This window comes from Ambystoma mexicanum, chromosome 4p, assembly GCF_040938575.1.
Source record: "Ambystoma mexicanum isolate Mex_15411 chromosome 4p, UKY_AmexF1_1, whole genome shotgun sequence".
Lineage (NCBI taxonomy): Eukaryota > Metazoa > Chordata > Amphibia > Caudata > Ambystomatidae > Ambystoma > Ambystoma mexicanum.
Genome location: NC_090927.1, coordinates 51,536,334 through 51,559,908, shown reverse-complemented (window position 1 = coordinate 51,559,908; position 23,575 = coordinate 51,536,334). Strand labels below are relative to the sequence as shown.

The following is a 23,575-nucleotide window of genomic DNA, read 5'->3' as shown; positions in this document are numbered from 1 at the left end:
CACCTCTCTCCTCTTAGGCCAGGCAGCTCTCCTCACCTCTCTCCTGTCTGTGGGAAGGGCTGATCCCCTCACCTCTCTCCTGTCTTCGGGCAGGGCAGCTCTCCTCACCTCTCTCCTCTTAGGCCAGGCAGCTCTCCTCACCTCTCTCCTGTATGTGGGCAGGACAGCTCTCCTCACCTCTCTCCTCTGTGGTCAGGGCAGCTCCCCTCACCTCTCTCCTGTCTGTGGGTAGGGCAACTCCCCTCACCTCTCTCCTGTCTGTGGGTAGGGCAACTCCCCTCACCTCTCTCCTGTCTGTGGGTATTCATATCTTTCACAGCTCTCCCGTGTTTGTGCTCAATGCTCCTCTCATAAGGCTCCCATCTGTGGATTGAAAACACCTGACACCACTCTCCCATCTGTGACCCTTCACTGACCCCTTATCCTGATAGGCAGCGGAGGAGGCAGGCTCGCAGCCGCATTATAACAGGCATGTTCTCTCTCTCTGGCAGGAGGGCAGTCGCAGGCATGGCTCTCAGGTGCCTCACGCTCCATCTACTTGCCCTGCTAGTCTTGGTGCCCAGAGGGAGCCTGCAGCCACCGGGTGATGGCCAGGAAGGAGGTAATGTGGATCTAAAGCCTCTCCCCAACCCTCAGAGTCACACAGAGACCTTGGCCTGAGGTGGCCCCTTGAACAGTGGGGGCCCCCTGATTGTGGGCTCTCCTAGGGTGTGCACCTTTGCCTCGCTCCCATGGCCTGAGTGTGCAGCTGCTGGGTTGGAGTGTCTGAGTGAGTGAATGTTGGAGCCCTTTTGTGAACCTGAATATTTTTATATGGCGATGCATACTAGATTCATACCACTTCGAAGCGCTTTAATAATACATGATATTATTACCCAATTGCATACCATGGGATGTGTTTGTCTAGGAAGGCTGGAGTAGCCCAACATGAATCGGTGCCATACAGCATGAACACATGTATGTGAGGCAAGTGCTCAACTCACTGAGCTATCTTATTGCACAATCTTAACATCCTGGGCAGGGGCTGGTTATTCTGTGTCCTACCACCGATTGCATACATTGTGGTGGAGCTGCATGGCCACCCTCTCCTGCAGCTCACCCGCACTTGCATGCAGACACAGAATGCTCATGGATAAGGACACTGGTGGGGTCTTTGCATGACTATTGGGCACTAATGCGCCACCCCCTCGCTGTGCAGACCATTGAAACCTTTGACCGGGGCAAGACTAGTATATTGGTGTTAGGCAGAATCCTGTGCAGTGCCCTTAGGCACCACTACACACAATTAAGACTACAGGTGGCAATACAATTGTTACCTTTGGTCCAAGCCTGCACTACTATGTTAGAGTGGTAGCAGTGGCGTAGCAGCCAGGCTTATCTAGAGTATATGAGCAGGAGCAGAGATTACACAAAGGCACTACAATTACTGTGACTAAAGCAAACACTGACGCAAGGTTTCAGGTAGAAAAATATAAGTACATTTATTTTGAAACCATTTGTTATAAACACAAGACTTCTATTAAACTATAACACAAACCACACGTCAAATATATTACAACTAACCAATTCACTTTGTACAGTATGCCTCAAGGTAAGTACCCTGTGTTGGAATGAACCGGTATTACGAACAAAACACGTTACCGCGAATACGATTGCGATCACTTTTTTGACAGTTCGGTCTACTAATTAAACGTGTATCCATGACATGAAATGCTACCGGGGCAAAAACTCACTTAGCACCTGAGATAACCAGAGGGAGTTGGAGTCAAAAATCACAGGCAATATTTTGGTTAGGTAGACAGAATCGAGAAACACTCAGAGACTGGAGTTCAAGAGTCAAAAGGCCGGAGCCAGGGTCAAGTGACACTGGGGGCCTGTTGCCGAAGATCACACAGTCAGACAGTTCACGATTCAACGTAGCCAAGAGTACTGACACGCTCACCTGGTCTCCACGGGGGCGTAGCACATGGCTGCACGAATGATGTCTGCGCTGGCGTGGTACTGCGCTGTTGATGATGCTGCTGTGACCTCTCTCTTGTTATCACCCTCACAAGGCGTTTGTCTGCAAGATCGAAACAAGATGTGAGCCACTGAGTGGGGTTGAATTGAACCCACCTCCTCCACCGCCTGATACCCGACTCCTCTGGATCTCACCTTAGAATTTTGTAAGGTAGACTCTCCGTCCTGCAATCTAGCAGGGGCGCATTTAATACAGTCTTTCCAGGATCGAGTTACTTCACTGATCCGATGAGTGGTTGCCGAGTCTTGGAGAGTTGGGTAAAACAGGTAAGTCTCTATGCCAATAACTGCTTGGTATAGGTGTTTAAAGTCTTAATTTTGCCTCAACCCCTTTTGATCTGTGTCTTTGTCTTTTCTTTCAGGCGCGGCCTCGAATGGATTTCGACTGGAGATTCAAGTAGTTTTAAGATGCAGAGCAGATTGCCTTCAGGTGAGTTGAAGCGCTAGAATGAGGCGCTGTAAGTCTAAAATACTGGTTTCCAGTTTCCCTTCCGTGCGCAACTAACCTGTTGTTTTCCTCTTTTTTTTGCAGAAGCGGCACGGCATCAGAATGAAGAATGGAAAAACCGCTCCGAAGATGCTTCGGAAGAATGCTGAACCCGAGTGGGTCTTGCGACCTGAATGAATACCTTCCCTTCAGCTGATGCGAAGGTCCGGGAGCGGCTGAAGAAGCAACCGAAGGAAGGATGCTGCAGGTAAGACTTTGCTGTTGTACTGTCTTTGTTGTCTCTTGTCTTTCTCCTTCTAGGCACTGATGGATGAATTCTGAACGGGTGTGGATGTAGACGTTCGAAGACAGGACACACACGGTGAGCATTACGCTGCAGGAGTGCAGAATAACGTGAAGCGTGTTCTGCCTGCAAGGCGTGGCTTAAATAGCCTTGTAAGTAGTTCCAGGCAAAGTAGTCCCTTTACCACATCCTGCTCTTCAAGTAAAATAGTCCCTCAACCACACCCAGAGAAAGCTGAAAGGCTCAGCCTCACTAGGCTGGGCAAGTAGTTTCACGTGCTTCATCCCATTTTATGAGCCTGGCACCACCTGCGCCAGGACTGAGTCCAAGAGGCTCTGGGACACTCCTTTGGGGCTTGATAAGTCCTTATGGGAGTCGATGACTGGGGGGGGCCCATTGGATCCAGAGGGTTCTTAGTGCGAACCATGAAAAGTTCTTCAATATTGTCAATGTTCGGAAGCAAAAGTTATAAGAAGGAGGGAAGACAAGGGCAAGCCTTGGAGATGAAGAAAAGGGGTTCATCCAGTTTCATCAAGCAGAACACAGTACCTTGTTCCAGTGATGCAGCTGGTGCCCTGGCAGCTGTTCCTGTTGGTTGCCCGCAGGCCCACGATTCCTGGAGCTTCATTGTGAAGGAGGACGTCTGAAGGGGGTCTGCACCACACAGGGATTAAGCCGGCAGCAGCGACAAAGAATGAAAGGTGGGCTCTTTAAAAACAGGAGAGGCCCTTCAAATGGCTAACCAGACCACTACAGCAGGATGCAGTGATTTCGACCAAGGAAGAGGATCCTCTGGCTGGTTATCCCGACCAGGCTCAAGGGAAGAAGACTCCGGACTGGATCTTCTCTTAGTCGTTGAAGGGTAGATAGCTCAGGACTGCAGCAGGGCTTCACCGGGATGGGGTAGTTGCATCAGTAGTTGTTCTCTCCGCTTCTCTTCGGTTCCTTGTAGTTCCAGAGGCGACTCTCTGACTTCTAGCCCAAGAGACCTGCCTTTTATGCGCAAACCCCCCATTCACACAGCCTGGCTGTCAATCACCCAGCAGGGGGGTTGTCCAGCTTGGACAACCACCTCAGCCAATCATGGCAAAGTGCGACTTGGGTTTCCAAGGATACCATCTGCAGGGGGTGACTACACCCCTCCCTCACATTCAGCCCACCTAGACACCCAGGCGCCTGGTGGAGGGCTTCTGAGAAGAAGCCCGCCAAAAGACGGTGAACAAAGAAGGTGAACCTAGTTTGCAGCGCAAAGTAAAACACAAGAAGGACTTTAACAATAATAAATGGCGAATAAACCCAACCGGAGCCAAAAGAAAGACAATTTGGTCAAGCGGGTTTATGTTCGAGGCTAATATAATAGCCAAGAATAATACCACGTTTATCTAATATAATCGCGGTAGAAAAGTTAGGGTAGGTACCACTGCCACCAGCCAAGTCTAAATGTTAAAAGAACGAAACAATGCTCTAGGAGGTACAGATAAAAAGGGATACGAATTAACCCATTCCGGTACTCCATGGAAGATGGGGTGTACTGGATCCGTGGTAGATTGACCAAGGCAACTTTACCCTAATGGCAACTTTACCCTTTTCTGGGGGACTGTAGTCAGCCTCAGAAATGGAGTTGGGGGAAATCTCAAAGACATCCCTGTGCCACGGCACTGAAGGTGCTGTGTGACACACAAAAGAAGGGGCTACTGAAGTGGTGTACTTCAGAGTCCACAATAACACAAACAGAAAAATACACATGGCAAAACACAGGTAAGAGTGGGGAAAAACTCACACTCTTACTATGTGGAAAAAAAAGAAACTCCAGAAGTCCAGCAATGCTGCTGGGGGGCTCACTAGGTGAGAGAAATTAGCCATAAATGAGAATTATAATTCTCCCTAAAACTCGCCCCCCCAGACTATGGGAGAGGAGGATTTAATCCACTCCTGGATGGACCTCATACCTCTAGTCGGTTACAAACATCCTAGGGAGACCATCAGCATTTTGGTGGTGACTTCCTGCTCTGTGCTCAATGGAAAAATCAAATCCTTGCAGGCAGATTGACCATCTGAGTAACATTGGGGTTTCCCCTTTCATTTGCATCAGCCATCTCAAGGGTTGGTGGTCAGTCTGTATAGTGAAGGTAGATCCATACAAGTATGGTCTAAACCTCTTCAGTGACCACACAATAGCAAAGCATTCTCTTTCTATTGTTGCCCACCTTGTTTCAGGATCCTTTAACTTCCTGCTGATGAAACAAATGGGGTGTTCCCTACCTTTCTCACCCATTTGACTAAGGACTGCACCTATACCTACATTAGAAGCATCAGTCTGTACAATTAAGGGTTGGTGATAGTCAGGAGCTCTTAGGACTGGCGCTTGACAAAGGGCTGTCTTCAGACCTTCAAATGCTTGATTACACTCCTCATTCCACCTGACCTTTTTAGGAAATTTGGGAGAGGAGATGACATTCAAGGGAGAAGCTATGGCCCCATAGTTCTCTATGAAGTTCCTATAGTACCCAGTGAGACCTAGGAAGGCTCTCACTTGGGTTTGAGTAGTAGGGGTGGCCCAGTTTTGTACAGCCTGTACTTTGCTAGGCAATGGTCTTATTTCACCTCCTCCTACCTCATGCCCAAGGTAGACCACTGAACACGGACCAATTTGATATTTGCTTGCCTTTATGGTCAGGTGGGCCTGTTCAAGAGCCTGCAATACACAACCTAGGTGCTCAACATGTTCTTTCTATGTAGGGCTGAACACTGCAATGTCAACCAAGTATGCCATGCAGAAGTCCTCCATCCCATTCAGAACTTGATTGACCATCCTCTGAAATGTAGCAGGTGCATTCTTTAATCCAAAAGGCATTACCTTGAATTGGTAGAGGCCAGCTGGGGTGGAGAATGCAGTTTTCCCCTTGCATAGTCTGTCAGGGCTATTTGCCAATAGCCTGACGTTAGGTCCAATGTGCTGAGGTACTTGGCTGCACCAAGTTTGTCCACCAGCTCATCTGTCCTGGGCAAAGGATGGGCATCAGTCATTGTCACTGCATTTAGAGCCCTATAGTCCACGCAGAATCTCAACTCTTTGGATCCTGCCTTTGGTACAAGCACAACTGGGCTAGACCATGGGCTAGTAGAGGGCTCTATAACCCCGAGTTCAAGCATCTTGTTGACCTCATTCCTTATGTGGGATCTGACATTGTCTGACATTCTGTACCCCCTGCCTCTGGCAGGCAAACAGTCACCAGTGTGTATGTCATGCTGGCCCCAAGGGGTCAAGCCTGGTGAAAGTGAGAACAGGGAGGCAAACTGATTTAACAGTAACTTGCACTCATCCTACTGGTCAGATGTGAGACTGGAAGAGAGATTAACTCCTTCCACTTGCTCATCTAAAGGTAAGCCTCTGAGGAGGTCAGGCAGAGGTTCACTCTCCTCCTCCTCCTGAGCTAAAGCTAGAAGCAAAGCTCCTATGTCAGGTCTAGAGACATAAGCCTTTAAACGGTTGGTGTGAAAGTCTCTGGGAGCCTCCTTAGGATTGCCTAAGTCCACCAGATAGTTCACCTCTCCAAGTTTACCCACAACCTTGAAGGGTCCTATCCATTTGTTCTGCAAGGCCCTCTGCCTTGTTGGGACCATAACAAGAACAAGCTGGTATTGAGTAAACTCAACCATGTTAGCCTTCTGGTCATGCCAATGTTTGACTAGAGCTTGGCCAGCCCTAAAGTTATCACTTTCCTCTTCCATCATGTGTGACATTCTCCTCTGGAGACCTATCACATAGTCAGTCACTCTGACTGGCTTGGGGGAAGGAGCACTCTCCAACCCCTCCTTAATAAGGGCCAATGGACCTCTGACTGGATGGCCATAGAGAAGTTCGAAGGGACTGAATCCTACTCCCTCCTGAGGGACTTCTCTATATGCAAAGAGAAGGCATGGCAGTAGAAGGTCCCACTTTCTTCTAAGGGGTTCTTCTAAAGCACCTATCATGCCCTACATAGTTCTGTTAAACCTCTCTACCAGTCCATTGGTTTGGGGGTGGTAGGCAGTTGAGAACTTGTAGGTGACTCCACAGGTTTTCCACATGGTTTGCATGTAGTGGGACATAAAATTTGATCCCCTGTCAGATATCACCTCCTTAGGAAAACCTACCCTGGTAAAAATACCAAGAAGGGCCTTAGCAACAGCCGGAGCCGTGACAGTCCTCATAGGTATGGCTTCAGGAAATCTAGTGGCATGGTCCACTACAATCAGGATGAACCTGTTGCCTGAAGATGAGGGAGCATCAATGTCAATCCCAACCCTCTCAAAAGGAACTCCCACCACTGGGAGAGGCACTATGGGTGCCACATTCTTGGATCCACTCTTGCCAGAGGTTTGGCAAGTGTGGCAGCTTCTGCAGAATTTGTCTACTTGTGTACCCATTTTAGGCCAGTAGAAGTGCAGCAAGAGACTTTCTTTGGTCTTCTTAAAACTTAAGTGACCAGCCAAAGGTACCTCATGGGCTAACTGCAGAAACTGGAGTCGGTTCACTAGAGGTACTACAAGTCTTTTGTAGTCTCCAGGGGTTGACTCAGTTGGGTCACTGTAGAAGAGGCCATCCTCCCAGTGTAACCTATACTTCCCAAGCTCAGTCCCATTGAGCTGAAAAGTGGCCTGTTGACGAAGAACTTCCAAGGTAAGACAATCTCTTTGTCCCTTAATGAAATCGTCCCTGTTGGGTCCACCTTCTGCCAGTAAAGACTGCAGCTCAGGATGGTCAACAGGGTCAGGATCTCCTACCAAGGTAAAATCCTCTTCTAGATCTGATTCCTCAGTATCTAGTTTGACCATACAGGGTTGAACCTCACACTCAGCCTCAGCTGGTGTGGGAGTCACAGGTGTGACTTTGGACAGTCTCAGAGATGTCCTTCTGGGCACAGGAGTGCTTGCTGGTTTCTTGCTGGCAGACTTAGATTTCCCCTTTGTCTTTTCCTGTCCTGCAATGGCAGTAAGTAAGTCCTGTGGACTTGGGGTGATAGTTTCCTCTATCATGTCCCCAGGAGAGCCTCTTAAGGTTCTCTCCCTTGCAGACCTTGTGAGCTCCTGATTCCTTCTGCTGGGGGGCCTGGGGGTACTGGACACAACTCTAAGAGTTTTAAGGTCATTACCCAACAGGACCCTTCCAGGTAAGTTATTTTGCACACTTACAGGTATTCTGACAGTGATGTCATTACACTGGATGAGATCTGGTAACTGGGGAACTATTTGCACAGGGCCTCCAGCTAACTTGGTTAAGTGTTTGGGTGCCTTACCAACATCCTACACCTTGAAAAAACATTCATCAACCTTTTTGTATTTTTTAAAATTTTTTATTATTGAAACTTCAGTCTAACAATCACAATTTAACAGTTGATCAAGCATGACTTTTGTTACAGAAGCCATCTCACGTCTAGACAGCACCAAAAAAGAATTGAAAAAAGTATAGGTCAATTGACACCTGTCGCGTGACCTTCACTTTGTACTGAATGGCCATAGACAATAAGAAGGTACAAACAACAAGGAAGCATAAAAAGATTAGATAGACAGTAAAACAAGTATAGCGACAAGAATCATTCAATTGTGCTCCCTGTCAGTCAATACTTGAGGGCCCTTCTTCAGGAATGAATCTAAATAATTCACTACGGCACAGGATAGATTTATATTGTGTCCTGCAGTCACACGTCCCCACCATTTTGCCATATCGTCATCTTGAGGTGCATATGACCCAAGGTGGCATGATCGCTGGATACTCAGCCCTGTGCATGTTATGACTAGATGATGAAGCGATTCAATGTCACTCGAACAATATCGACAAATGTTGTCTGATGTGTCTTTGTTCTTTCGCTGCCACAACATTTCTTCAGTTTGCATTGCATTTAAACGGAACCTCAAGAATTGTTTTCGATAATAGCGTGCCGGACACTTTAGTAGATATCTACATTGTTTGTTCAGTCTGTGAAAACACGTTTTCAGCTTTCAATGTTGATTTCAATTTGTCTCGTTGTTCAGAGTTTGAAATCCAGGTCCAGGTTTCAAATTTCTTTTTCACCAACTGTGGCAAGTTGATCAAGTCATCAATTTTTATGTCGGCCCTTAATAGAAGATTTGCCAAAGATAATTTCCACTCGTTTAACAGGTTATTATTGGATTCGTCTTGATTTGTGGCAAAGATTTTGTATGCGGGTATTGCATGTAATAAGAGCATCTTGCGCCAGGCACTTAGTGATTTCCAAATTACCGCTGAATATAAGGAATTCAGTGATAATTCGTAACGGATCGCTGTTACAGAGACGTAGGTTGGTAGTTTCATTACACGTCTCCAAAATAAACCTTCTAGTTTGTGCCATATTAGAGGATCCAGGTTCCATCTGGCTTCGGCGCCGAACGTGATCGCTGGTATTACTTTTTGCGAGTAAAATATAATAACGGGTGATAAGCAGAATTTCCCGTACTCACTATTAATCTTGGAACCCTGTATTCCAAATTGCATCACCCGGGCAACTGGGTCCTGCCTCCAATGATGCTCGTTTAAAGAATTATTGAACATAACTCCCAGATAGCGGATGGAGTTTACTATCAACAAGCTGTCATTATCAATTTTCCATTTGAATGCTTTGTCTTTCTGAGACCCTGGGTGACCAATAATCATTACTTTTGTTTTTTCGACGTTCAATTCCAAATCATTAGCTTTTAAGTATTTGTGAAGATTTTCCAGTAGCCGTTGTAACTCAATTGGAGTGCGATCGATCAGCACAAGATCATCTGCGTATGTTATGCACTTGATATGGGTGGTGTTCAGTTTGGGTGAAAAACAATGTACCAGATTCAGGTGCTAAGGCACGTCAGCGATAAAGAGTTTGAATAGCTCCGCTGCCACAGGGCATCCTTGTTTCACACCTCTTTGTGTTAAGATTTTATTTGACAGGTCACCTTGATTGTTTAAGCGCACACAGATTGATGTACCGTTGTGGAGGGCTTGTATCAGTTCCAGTATAGGCCGAGGGCAGTTCCAGTTCTGCAACTTCTTCCAGAGCATGCCACGATAGATTTTATCAAAAGCTTGACGCATATCAATAAAGGCTAGGTACAATTTCTTCTTTGCCTTTAGAGTTTCCAACTTCAAGATGTTAAGAATGAGCAAATTTACTTCCACCCCCACTCCTGAGGTGAAACCAGTTTGACAGATGTCCAGGATCTTTGCATTCGATGCCCAGTCAGCCAATTTTTGGCGGAGGAAAGAGCCCAAGATTTTCCCAATCGTATCGAGTAGGGCAATCGGGCGGTAGTTCATCGGGTCCGCCCCATTCCCCCTCTTGAAAATTGGGACTACTATTGCCTCTAGCCATGAATCTGGGATTTTTTTCGTGGTGGAGATCGTTTTGAACAACACTTCGATCGATGCAGCCCATTGATGGGCGTGTTTTTTCAGCATCACATTGGAGGTCATATCTGGTCCGGCCGCATGCGAGTTCTTTAGAGATCTGATCACTTTCTCTATGTCCAATGCTGAACTATTCACCTCCCACGCTACATCGGCATGCTTTATTTGTCCACACGGTTCCTCTTGCGGTTTCTGATAAATTTCAGAAAAATGGTCTTCCCATTTCTTGCTATTTATTTCATTTGAAATGATGGCCGAGCATCGAGAATTGCTTGTATTCAAGATGGTCCATATTTGTCTGGTATCTTTGGTCACTAAAATTTTCATCATTTCTTCAGCTCTATTTTGAAGGATGATCATTTTTTGTGATTTTAACCAATTTCGGTACAATTGTCTCCTTTGTTTGATAGCCTTTCTTAGGTCTTTTGGGAGCTTGATGAGCGCAAGATTCTTTTTCAGCCATCTGATATCGCACTGCATGGATTTCTTTTGCGCTGAGATCATTGTGCATGACATATGCTTAGGAGAACGTCCCATTGGTCGAGCCGTGACCATGGAGGTCTTGAGTTGTCTCAAAAGCGGGGCATAGTTGACTTGTTGTTCTTCATGAAGTTTGAATAGCTGCTCGCCTAGTAGTTGAAGTTGCGGTCCATTAATTCGCAGCCGGTTCCCTCCGGCATTTACTGTTATCGGTGTTGCATATTGATCATCTGAGCTTGCCCACTCCATCATACAAGCCAATCGGAGAAGGTCATGATCGCTGTTAACCATTTTTTCGACGTTCAACTTGATCGTTTTTTCAGTCATATTTTGTGATATCCAGAAATAATCCAAGATGCTGTATGAGTCAGCACGGTGCCAGGTGGCAACCGGTGGATCATCGCCTTGAGCGTTTCCGTTTACCATGTGGCAATTGCGGTTTGTTAGAGCCGTCGACCAAGCCTGACTGTTTCGAGAAATCTCATTGTCATTTAATTGGACGTTTATCTTTTGATCTACATCAAACCTGAACCAAGTACAATTTAGGTCAGCACAGCAGATTATAGATACGTTTCTATGTGTTATTAGAGCGTTGTCTATCAAGTGGGTGGTGGCTTTGATGAAGGACGCTGTGCTGCTTTTATATGGGTTCCAATAGCCGTTGATAATCAGCAGATGCTGACGCTCTTCCTTTTTTGTGTGAGAAGATTGCAAGACTATTCCTTGAATAAAAGGATTAGGATTGAAGGTTTCCAAGGTTGTCCACCAGATGTTTATTTTTATCAGCATTAATAACCCCGAATAAGGTCGACCCTGGGGGTTCTTCACAGCCGGATTCAAGTGGATTTCAAAACCATCTCTAGACCGGGCTTTGCCAAGCCACGTCTCCTGCAGGCAAATTACAATGGCCTTTTGTAGGTTGATGTCGAAATCATTGAAAAGATGCGTGAACCCTCTCGTGTTCCAAGATAGGAATTCGCACCAGGATTCACGCACTGCGGATCATTGCTATTGCCTTCTATTTTGGGTGGTTGGATTGCGGTTTTCCTATGTCGGCTTATGAACATCATGAGTATTCTGGATTACCCTTGTGGGGATCTCAGCAAGTGATTTCCTCAAGTCATTATGACTCAGGGTTGCAACTTTTTTGTCTGCAGGCATTGTAGAACAGCTATTGGGATTCATTGTCGACTCCGGTGGTTCGGTCATAATGTCGAAGCCAAAAGCAAGTAGTTCTTCAGAGGCTCGCATGATGGTATTGCGGACAGACACAGATGCAATGTGCAATAGAACTTGATCTGCTGTGAGTTCTGTCGGATATTCCACAATTTTGATGTCCTCCGACTCAATAGTGCGTAAAGAGGGTATACATTTGAACAGCTTCATGACGTTGTTACGATTTAAGTTAACGTCATTGTCATTGTTTTGAATATTTTGCAGGCGTAATTTCTTAATTTGTGTTGAAGGCAGAGATATTTGGTTGTATTGTACTCTTGAAGTATAGTGGACTTTTTTACTCTTTTGATTTAAAGTGCATTTTGGATTCCATCTTGATGAGTGATCACTGTGTTGATCTAATTGCTTGTGAGAGCTTTTTTGGATCTTGGCATCTTGAAAGTTTCGAATGGAATTGTTAGGGCGTTGATTTATCGTCCCTTTTGTTGCTCTGGGCGGTGGATTCGAATCATGGCATACATTTTCGTTTTCCATGGTTTCATGTCCCTCAAAGGAATCTCCTCGGTGTGAGTATGCAGAGAGGTCACATAAGTCTATTTCAGATCCAATTTCGGAACTATCTACTGTTTCGATGTCAGACTCCAGTCTTCTCCTTTTAATTGATTTAGGAGGTGGAACACTTTTAGAAGCATCAATTTTGACTGTGGGCGCGATGAATGTTCTCTCAACATCTTTTGATGGTGCCACTCGCTTGAACAGACCCAAGTGCTTTGGAGAAGTTATATTTCGAATAAACTCTTTTACCTTGGATTTGCCTTTTGCCAGTCGGGGTCGTTTGGCCTCGTGTGAGTTTTTAATGAGCGGGAACTTCATTGAATATGGGTTGACAAGTGATGCATCTGTCTGGGCAGTAATTATTTATTATGCAGTGCCCTCAAATATGCCAAACGAGTTTGTCGGACACCGAGAGGCCTGTTTCACGGCTGGCTGAGTCGTCTCAGTCGCTAGAATCTCCGTAGACCGTTGGACATCTCGGTCATCTGTGGTTGCTTCTTTTTGATTTGGGGCCTTGGTGGAGTTCGCCGTTTTGGTGATTTGGTTGGCATTACCAGAAGTATCTGGCGTTTGTACTGGACATATCAGTGTCGTCGGCCGAGCAGGATTTGGTGTTACTTGCTTGGTTTGCCCACGTTGCGACATCGTAGAAAGCACTGGGTTACGTTGTTTACCCCTTTTGAGTGCACCAGATGAAAAGTGGAGCTGACCCCTGGAGGATTTTTCATTTGTTGTCATGGTTGTTGGGCATTTTATCCTTGTGTCATCATTGGATTGCGGCAGCATAGAGTTACAAGTGGTCACGTCAGCATTGTGCCTCATCCATTTTAAAGCATCCAGTAAGCCTTCCGACAGGGTGTCATTTTGACAATGATGTCGAGCTGCTAGATCAGTCAAGCGCTCTTGCCAACGAATGGTAAGGTCTGCCTCTCTCGAGATCTGATTAGTTAGAAAGTTGTTGAAACGTTCTACTTTCTCCATTTTTTCAGTTAAAGACGATATTAAGGCTGTCTGGTCTTTGAGTACATCATAGATGGATTCATAAAGTTTTGTGAAGGGGATCATCGCCATTGACGATGCAGCAAGCACTTTGTTATAAAGCTGGGTTGCTGCTGCAGCCGAGAGACTTGATTTTTGCGTCGAGGTAGAAGAGCCATCAGAGCAAGAGTGTGCGCTCATCGTTGTATCTTCAAGCATTGGAGACTGATCGCTCGAATGTAATGTTCCAGGATTTTCTTGCAGTGTTTTTTTTGTTTTAGCTGGCCGAGCTCTAGGTGTGCTTGTTGATGCATAATTAGTCGATTGAGGGAAATCGGGCAAGTTATTCAGAAAGTTCGAACACTGAATTTGTTGAGTTCGATGGAGAGCAGGCGGACTGCTTTTTCTGAGCGGCCCGAATCCGCCACTGAAAGTATAGTTTGGTCGCTCCGAACTCGATTTACATGTGGCGCCACTTCTTCTGATTCAGATGATTTTTGCAATGAATGTTGAAGTTGTCCGTTCATACATTTTTGTTCATGGTATGCGATCAGTTTTTCCTTGGCAGTGGCATAGTCAACATCTAATTGTACCACCAAACGTGTTTCCCGTCCTGATTTGAAGAGGCCGCCATTATCGCTTTTTGCGGCGGGGACAGCAACATGTGGTACTTTGGGTGGTATGGGCATTTCACCAACATGTGGATGACCTGAGGCCACGGTTCTCTCCCGCTGTGTTTTCATGATCTGAGTTTGTTGATTTACGTGCCTCAAGTGGTCATGAGCAAGGCATGGGGTGGCATCAGTCAGCCTTGACTGTTTATGCGTTGAGGACTCATTCCTGGGTGGCCCCCATTGAAATGCATCTTTGGTCCGAGGACTTTGCTCTGACAATGTCGAGGGCATTGGTTGAAGCATTGGATGAAGTGAGGCTGAGCCCGTCATTGAACGTGGGCCACTGGAATCTCTTACGTCTTCGGCCATGTTTAATTTGCTATCATTGATGGATCGGTCGAGTGGTGCATCTACAGCGCCCGGCGCAGCCAATGGGCCTGCCGATTTACTCATGATCACTTCTTGGGTGAGAGGTGATCCGACTGAATCGTATAGTTGAGCCGCTGACTGAAAGAGCGCATTTATAGAGGTTTTAGTATTTGTAATGTTTACACTTGTGTTCACGGCTTCCATTAGCTCCACTTCTGTAAGGTCGAAAGGAGAATAAAAAACCTCGGGACTTGTTGCCAAGACACTCCTATCAATGATGGTTTTTTCATGAGCGTTTGTACTGTGCTTTGTGCTCAGGTCCGCCTCTGGAGGTAATTGCTGGGTCGATTTGGGGGTGGGGAGGTCTTTTAGTGACAGTATCTCAGTGACACATGGGCTCTGGGCCGGGGAGGGTAAGGGGGGGTTTACTTGCTTCGCACACCCGTTCACCTCCACTTTCTCCTCTCTCATTCGTCTCATTTGCATTTCCAATTGCGGCGGCTCCACAAAAGCAGAAGGTTGAATGCTACTTATTGCGGTAGAAATTGACGGTAACAAGTCTGAGGAGGTGAGGGAGGAAGAAGAGGGGCTAACTGACATCACAAGCCCCCCTTCAGAGACAGGTACCGCCTCTACTCGCTCACTTACCTTTGGCGGCTTGTTGCCTGTTAACGCTTTCAAGGAAGTCCAAGCAATTAGCATTCAACGATGCTGGAGCGTCTTTCTTCGTGTCTGAGGGCCCGAGTCTGCGGTCATCTGACACACTCAACCAGCCCAGGACCACGGTCGAAAATGTTAGGCGGGGAGCAGGCTGCAGGGCACAGGGCCCGTGGCTGACTGTGGCAGACTGACTCTGCTTCACGACTCCGTGCCATTCATCAACCACAGTTATGCTGGCTCCAGTGTCTCTGATGGCAGGGGTCTCCTGACCATTCACAAGAACACTATCTTTGTAATGCTCTTTAGTATTATCTGGGATTAAGTTATAGACATCTAAGTTCTGTTGTTCCCAAAGACCCAAGTACACTAAAGAAGCACTAGCTGAGACTCTCATGGGCTCATCAGCTAGTAGCTGAAAGTTTCCACTGGTCATAGGTACTTCATCCACCTGGGAGAAGGTTGAGGAGACAGTGTTGATCCCTGAAGGTTTACCCTTACACTTGGGATCTCCTTTCACATGGCCAGGTAACCCACAAACAAAGCATTTCTCAAATGCTCTCTGGAATGGTGGTTTGCTCTGACCTCCATCTGGTGTGGAACCAGGTGGTACACTAGCCTGATTCAGTTTACCTTGTGGCTTACCCTGGTTATGTTTGTGGCCCTATTTTGGATTGGAATTATTGGAATACTCTGTGTTGTCTTTCTTTGGCTGCTTCCCCTCATCCTTCTTCTGAGTAGGCTCAGAAACCTTGTGAGTAGCCCTGTTGGCAACCCAAGATTCTTAGGATCTATCTCCTTTGAATCAGCCAAGTGCTGTCTAAGCTCAGGAGAGCAGACATCAAAAATAGACTCCAAGATTACAAGATTCCTCAAACCGTCATAAGTGTTCACTTTGTAACCCTTACCCAACCATCTAAGTTTTTCAAACATTCACACACCCAGGTAGCCCAAGGGGTACCATCATGCTTTTTGAGGGTCCTAAACCTCTTAAGGTACTGGGAAGGGGTCTTCCCAAACCTAGCTATTAATGGTAGTTTCACACATTCATAATCCTGCTTATCCTCTTCCCCCAACTCCATTACAGCATCACTTGCAACAGGGGGAAGCCTAGAGAAAAGCCAAGGAATCAACTGATTCCCTGAGATACCTTGAATCCATGATTGTACTCAAACATTGCTAACCAATCCAAAACATCAAGTTTAGTGCCATACATACCAATCATTTCCTTTGGCATACAGGGTCTCTTAGGGCTGGAAGACCTGGAAGACTCTGGGAGAGAAACCTTTTCTAGAGACAGTTTCTTCATTTCTAGTTCATGGTTCAGCTCCATCTCTCTGAGCCTTAACTCATGGCAGTTTGTGCATCAATATGTTTCACTTCCAATTCAAGTCTCATTTTCTCAAGTGCAATAAACTCAGGAGTAAGTGTAGGACCTGTGGGGGTCCTTGTGGACAGAGGTTGTGCTTTCTGAGCAGGCAAAGGAGTTGTAGGGTTTCCTAACAAGGACTCATCTACTTCTTCTAAAGTAACACTTTCAGAATCAGAAACATCAACATCCACATTTGCTGGAGTGGTAGGCCCTTCTGACCCACTCTCCAGACTTTTTCCCTTTAACTTTGCAATCAGTTCAGATTTCTTTCCTTTACCAGAGAGATTCCTATCCCTACACATGGTTCTCAGAACATCAGCAGTATAGAGCAAAAGACTCTCTTCAGTGTAGCTTTCCATATTTGACATGATTTCTCAGTTAAATAGAATTAGTGGTGTTAGCCTTGTGGTTAGTTGAACCCAAGCAACAGCAGCACTCTAAGTGTAATCGCTCTACTTCCAAATCCTCACCGCTGTACACCAGTGTTAGGCAGAATCCTGTGCAGTGCCCTTAGGGACCACTAAACACAATTAAGACTATAGGTGGCAATACAAGTTTTACCTTTGGTACAAGCCCATACTACTATGTCCGATTGGTAGCAGTGGGGGAGCAACCAGGCTTATCTCAAGAGTATATGAGCAGTAGCAGCGATTACACAAAGTGACCACAATTACTGTGACTCAAGCAAACACTGACTCAAGGTTTCAGGTAGAAAAATATAAGTACATTCATTTTTAAACCATTTGTTATAAACACAACACTTCTATTAATTCAAAAAGCATACGTGAACTATACTACAACTAACCAATTCACTTTGTACAGTATTATTTGAGGTAAGTACCCTGTGTTGGAATGAACCGGTGTTACGAACAAAACAGGTTACCATGAATACGATTGCGATCACTTTTTGACAGTTTGGTCTAATAACTAAACGCGTATCCGTGACATGAAATGCTACCGGGGCAAAAACACACTTAGCACCTGAGATACCCAGAGGGAGTTGGAGTCAAAAATCACAGGCAATATTTTGGTTAGGCAGACAGAATCGAGAAACATTCAGAGACAGGAGTTCAAGAGTCAAAGGGCCGGAGCCAGGGTCAAGTGACACCGGGGTCCTGTTGCCGAAGATCACACAGTCAGACAGTTCGCGATTCAACGTACCCAAGAGTACTTTGATATGTCAATGTTCGGAAGCAAAAGTTATAAGAAGGAGGGAAGACAAGGGCAAGCCTTGGAGATGAAGAAAATGGGTTCACCCAGTTTCCTCAAGCAGATCACAGTACCTTGTTCCAATGGTGCAGCTGGTGCCCTGGCAGTTGTTCCTGTTGATTTCCCGCAGACCCACGACTCCTGGAACTTTGTTGTGAAGGAGGACATTTGAAGGGTGTCTGCACCACACAGGGATGAAGCCGGCAGCAGCGACAATGAATGAAAGGTGCGCTCCTTAAAAACAGGAGAGGCTCTTCAAATGGCTATCCGGACCACTACAGCAGGGTGCAACGATTTTGACCAAGGAAGAGGATCCTCTGGCTGTGGAAGATGAGCTGGTTATCCCCACCAGGCTCAGGGGAAGAAGACTCCGGACTGGATCTTCTCTTAGTCGTTGAAGGGTAGATAGCTCAGGACTGCAGCAGAGCTTCACCGGGAAGGGGTAGTTGCAGCAGTCGTCGTTCTCTCCGCTTCTCTTCGGTTCCTTGTAGTTCCAGTGGCGACTCTCTAACTTCTAGCCCAAGAGACCTGTCTGTTATGAGCAAAACCCCCATTCACACAGCCTGGCTCTCAATCACCCAGCAGGAGGGTTGTCCAGCCTGGACAACCACCTCAGCCAATCATGGCAAAGTGCGACTTGGGTTTCCTGTGCAGGGGGTGACTACACCCCTCCCTCACATTCAGCCCACCTAGACACCCAAGCTCATATTGGAGGGCTTCTGAGCAGAAACCCGCCAAAAGACGGTGAACAAAGAAGGCAAACCTAGCTTGCAGCACAAAGTAAAACACAAGAAGGACTTTAACAAAAAGAAATAGCTAATAAACTCAACCAGAGCCAAAAGAAAGACAATTTGGTCAAGCGGGTTTGTGTTCGAGGCTAATATAATAGCCAACAATAATAGCACGTTTATCTAATATAATCGCGGTAGAAAAGTTAGGGTAGATACCACTGCTACCAGCCAAGTCTAAATGTTAAAAGAGCGAAACAATGCTCTAGGAGGTACAGATAAAAAGGGATACAAATTAACCCTTTCCGGTACTCCATGGAAGATGGGGTTTACTGGATCTGTGGGAGAATGACTAAGTAAAGTTAATGATAACTTTACCCTTTTCTGGGCGACTGTAGTCAGCCTCAGAAATGGAGTCGGGGGGAAGTCTCAAAGACAACCCTGTGCCACGGCACTGAAGGTGCTGTGTGACACACAAAAGAAGGGGGCTACTGAAGTGGTGTACTTCAGAGTCCACAATCACAAAAACAGAAAAATACACATGGCAAAACACATGTAAGAGTGGGGAAAAACTCACACTCTTACCACGTGGAAAAAAAATAAACTCCAGAAGTCGAGCAAAGCTGCTGGGGGACTCACTAGGTGAGGGAAATTAGCCATAAATGAGAATTCTCCCTAACAATTGGTGTGGCACTTTCAGCATAAAACAGTATTTTACTGGGCAATAGTTGCATATATTTTGGGCACTTGAATTACGGAAATGTGCCAAACAGTGGCAAAGGTGGCATATATTAGGGGAACAGGTATCATGAAAATGTGCTAAGCATTTGCAAAACTGGCATATATTACGGGAACAGGTATCAGGAAAATGTGCTAAACAGTTGCAAAACTGGCACATATTCTAGGAACAGGTATCATGAAAATGTGCTAAACAGTTGCAAAGCTGGCATATATTCTAGGAACAGGTATCATTAAAATGTGCTAAACAGTTGCAAAGTTGGCATATATTCTAGGAACAGGTATCATTAAAATGAGCAAAACGGTTGCAAAACTGGCATATATTATGGGAGCAGGTATTGTGAAAATATTCTGAACAGTGGTAAAGTTGGCAAATGTTGAGGTCCCGGGCATCATGAACATTTTTTGTAAAATGCTTCAATATACTAATATACTATTGGTAACTTGGTATCGGTTGGAGGTTTTCATGCAGCACTCCACGGAACAGATTGTAATTTATAGGCACCATTTCAACACATTGGGGGTCATTACGTCTTCCCTGGTCCGGAATAAATGCCGGAATCAACAGCACCAGTGATTGTGGCAATTCTATCCCATGGAGTCCTATCAAACTCCATGGGAATGGGATCTTACCGGCTCTCCGCTGCTCCTAATAGCCTAATAACACCGGGATATCGGGCGGCAGGGACGGTAAGTGCAGTTTACCAGTATCCCGCCTGTACTACCGCAGGATACTAGCAAACTCGTAATGGGACTATTATCTTAAAAATAGTCTTGGAGGAAAAAACCCCCAAAACCCCTAAATTGGGTTGGGACTGCTCACTGCGCTTGCTCAGCAAATTTGGGAAAACACTTACAAACCTCTACGACTGTAGCATGGGGGCTAACTTAACCCCATTGATTTCAGGACGCAAAACAGATGGGTTGAAATGCATCATGCATATGGCTCTGTGTGTTTGATGAAGGAACTTGTATGTTTGCATGAATGTGTGGGATTGCTAAAACCCAAGACTAGCTGGAAAGCAAGGCTGCAAAGAATAGGGGAAGCACCCAGGGTGATACAGGTAGGGTGCGGAGTAGGGGAGGAGGGGATCTCTGGAGGGAGGGAATTAGGGTTTGAGTGATAAGCAAGAGTAGGGAGGAGCATGCCCTTTATGCATTAGTTACTGTTTCCATAGGAGGAAAAGGCCTGTTGTCTTGTGGTTTTCCTTCTTGCAATTCTTTGATTCCAGTCTAGCCATACTGAGACTTCTGGTGAGACCCTGGCCTCCAGAGATGGTGAGTTTCACACCCCTCTAGAGTGGGGTGTGATTTTCTAGTGATGCTCTGGCCTCCGGAGATGGTGAGTTTCTCAGCCCTGTAGAGTGGGTTTAGGTTTTCCTGTGATGCCCTGGCCTCCAGAGATAGTGAGTTTCTCTCCCCTGTAGAGTGGGCTTTGGTTTTGTAGTGATGCTCTGGCCTCTGGAGATAGTGAGTTTCTCACCCCTGTAGAGTGTGCTTTGTTTTTGTATTGATGACCTGGCCTCTGGAGATCGTGAGTTTCTCAGGTGTATAGAGTGGGTTTTAGTTTTCTAGTGAGGCTCTGGCCTCCAGAGATAGTGAATTTCTCAGCCCTGTAGAGTGGGCTTTGGTTTTGTAGTGATGCTCTGCACTCCAGAGGTGGTGAGTTTCTCAGCCCTGTAGAGTGGGCTTTGGTTTTGTAGTGATGCTCTGGGCTCCGGAGATGTTGAGTTTCTCAGGTGCATAGAGTGGGTTTTGGTTTTCTAATAATACTCTAGCCTCCAGAGATGGTGAGTTTCTCAGGTGTGTAGAGTGGATTTTGGTTTTGTAGTGATGCTCTGGCCTCCGGAGATGGTGAGTTTTTCACCCCTCTAGAGTGGGCTTTGGTTTTCTAGTAAGCTCTGGCCTCCGGAGATGGTGAGTTTCTCAGCCATGTAGAGTGGGTTTTGGTTTTCTAATAATGCTCTGGACTCCAGAGATAGTGAGTTTTTCAGGTGTATAGAGTGGGTTTTGGTTTTCTAATAATGCTCTGGCCTACGGAGATGGTGAGTTTCTCAGGTGTGTAGAGTGGATTTTGGTTTTGTAGTGAGGCTCTGGCCTCCGGTGATGGTGAGTTTCTCAGCCCTGTAGAGTGGGTTTTGGTTTTCTAATAATGCTCTGGACTCCAGAGATGGTGCGTTTCTCAGCCCTGTAGTGTGGGTTTTGGTTTTCTAGTAGGCTCTGGCCTCCGGTGAGGGTGAGTTTCTCAGCTCTGTAGAGTGGGGTTTGGTTTTCTAGTGAAGCTCTGGCCTCTGGAGATGGTGAGTTTCTCACCCCTCTAGAGTGGGCTTTGGTTTTCTAGTGATGACCTGGCCTCTGGAGATGGTGAGTTTCTCAGGTGTATAGAGTGGGTTTTGGTTTTCTAATAATGCTCTGGACTCCAGAGATGATGAGTTTCTCAGGTGTGTAGAGTGGGTTTTGGTTTTGTAGTGATGCTCTGGCCCCCGGAGATGGTGAGCTTCTCAGGCCTGTAGAGTGGGCTTTGGTTTTGTAGTGATGACCTGGCCTCCAGAGATGGTGAGTTTCTCAGGTGTATATAGTTGGCTATGGTTTTCCAGTGATGCTCTGGCCTCCGGAGATGGTGAGTTTCACAGCCACGTAAAGTGGGCTTTGGTTTTGTAGTGATGGTCTGGCCTCTGGAGATAGCGAGTTTCTCAGCTCTGTAGAGTGGGCTTTGGTTTTGTAGTGATGCCCTGGCCTCCGGAGATGGTGAGTTTCTCAGCTGTATAGAGTGGGCTTTGGTTTTGTAGTGATGCTCTGGCCTCCAGAGATGGTGAGTTTCTCAGCCCTGTAGAGTTGGCTTTGGTTTTGTAGTGATGACCTGGCCTCCGGAGATGTTGAGATTCTCAGCTGTATAGAGTGGGGTTTGGTTTTCCAGTGATGCTCTGGCCTCCAGAGATGGTGAGTTCTCAGTTGTATAGAGTGGGTTTTGGTTTTCTAGGGAAGCTCTGGCCACCAGAGATGGTAAGTTTCTCAGGTGTATAGAGTGGGTTTTGGTTTTCCAGTGATGCTCTGGGCTCCGGAGATGGTGAGTCTCTCAGCCCTGTAGAGTGGGCTATGGTTTTCTAGTGATGGTCTGGCCTCTGGAGATAGCGAGTTTTTCAGCTCTGTAGAGTGGGCTTTGGTTTTGTAGTGATGCCCTGGCCTCCGGAGATGGTGAGTTTCTCAGCTGTATAGAGTGGGCTTTGGTTTTGTAGTGATGCTCTGGCCTCCAGAGATGGTGAGTTTCTCAGCCCTGTAGAGTTGGCTTTGGTTTTGTAGTGATGACCTGGCCTCCGGAGATGTTGAGATTCTCAGCTGTATAGAGTGGGGTTTGGTTTTCCAGTGATGCTCTGGCCTCCAGAGATGGTGAGTTTCTCAGCTCTCTAGAGTGGGTATTGCAGTGATGACCTGGCCTCCGGAGATGGTGAGTTCTCAGTTGTATAGAGTGGGTTTTGGTTTTTTAGTGAAGCTCTGGCATCCGAAGATGGTGAGTTTCTCACCCCTCTAGAGTGGGTTTTGTTTTTTTAGTGAGGCTCTGGCCTCCGGACATGGTGAGCTTCTCAGCTCTGTAGTGTGTGCTTTGGTTTTGTAGTGATGCCCTAGCCTCCGGAGATGGTGAGTTTCTCAGCCATGTAGAGTGGGCATTGGTTTTGTAGTGATGCCCTGGCCTCCGTAGATGGTGAGTTTCTCAGCTCTCTAGAGTGGGTATTGCAGTGATGACCTGGCCTCCGGAGATGGTGAGTTCTCAGTTGTATAGAGTGGGTTTTGGTTTTTTAGTGAAGCTCTGGCATCCGAAGATGGTGAGTTTCTCACCCCTCTACAGTGGGTTTTGTTTTTTAGTGAGGCTCTGGCCTCCGGAGATGCTGAGCTTCTCAGCCCTGCAGAGTGGGCTTTGATTTTGTAGTGATGCTCTGGCCTCCGGAGATGTTGAGCTTCTCAGCCCGGTAGAGTGGGCTATGGTTTTGATGGTGAGTTTCTCAGCTGTATATAGTGGGTTTTGGTTTTCGAGTGATGCTCTGGCCTCCAGATATGGTGAGTTTCTCACCCCTCTAGAGTGGGCTTTGATTTTGTAGTGATGCTCTGGCCTCCGGAGATGGTGAGCTTCTCAGCACTGTAGAGTGGGCTTTGGTTTTGTAGTGATGCTCTGGCTTTCAGAGATGGTGAGTGTCTCAGCTCTGTAGAGTGGGTTTTTCTTTTGTAGTGATGACCTGGCCTCCAGGGATGTTGAGTTTCTCAGCAGTGTAGAGTGGGTTTTGGTTTTCTGGTGATGCTCTGGCCTCCATAGATGATAAGTTTCTCACCCCTCTAGAGTTGGGTTTTGGTTTTGTAGTGATGCTCTGGCCTCCGGAGATGGTGAGCTTCTCAGCCCTGTAGAGTGGGCTTTGATTTTGTAGTGATGCTCTGGCCTTCAGAGATGGTGTGTTTCACAGCCATGTAAAGTGGGCTTTGGTTTTGTAGTGATGCTCTGGCCTCCGGAGATTGTGAGTTTCACAGCCATGTAAAGTGGGCTTTGGTTTTGTAGTGATGCCCTGGCCTCCGGA

At 46.4% G+C, this 23,575-nt stretch overlaps 1 long non-coding RNA gene across 1 annotated transcript in view; it reads left to right on the top strand.

The window, feature by feature from the left end:
* Positions 1-23,575, top strand: part of LOC138452976 (uncharacterized) — a 104,905-nt gene that overhangs the window by 17,580 nt on the left and 63,750 nt on the right. The window contains exon 2 of the long non-coding RNA XR_011260340.1: positions 492-601. This is a non-coding gene — a long non-coding RNA (uncharacterized lncRNA). The remainder of the gene's footprint in view (positions 1-491; positions 602-23,575) is intronic.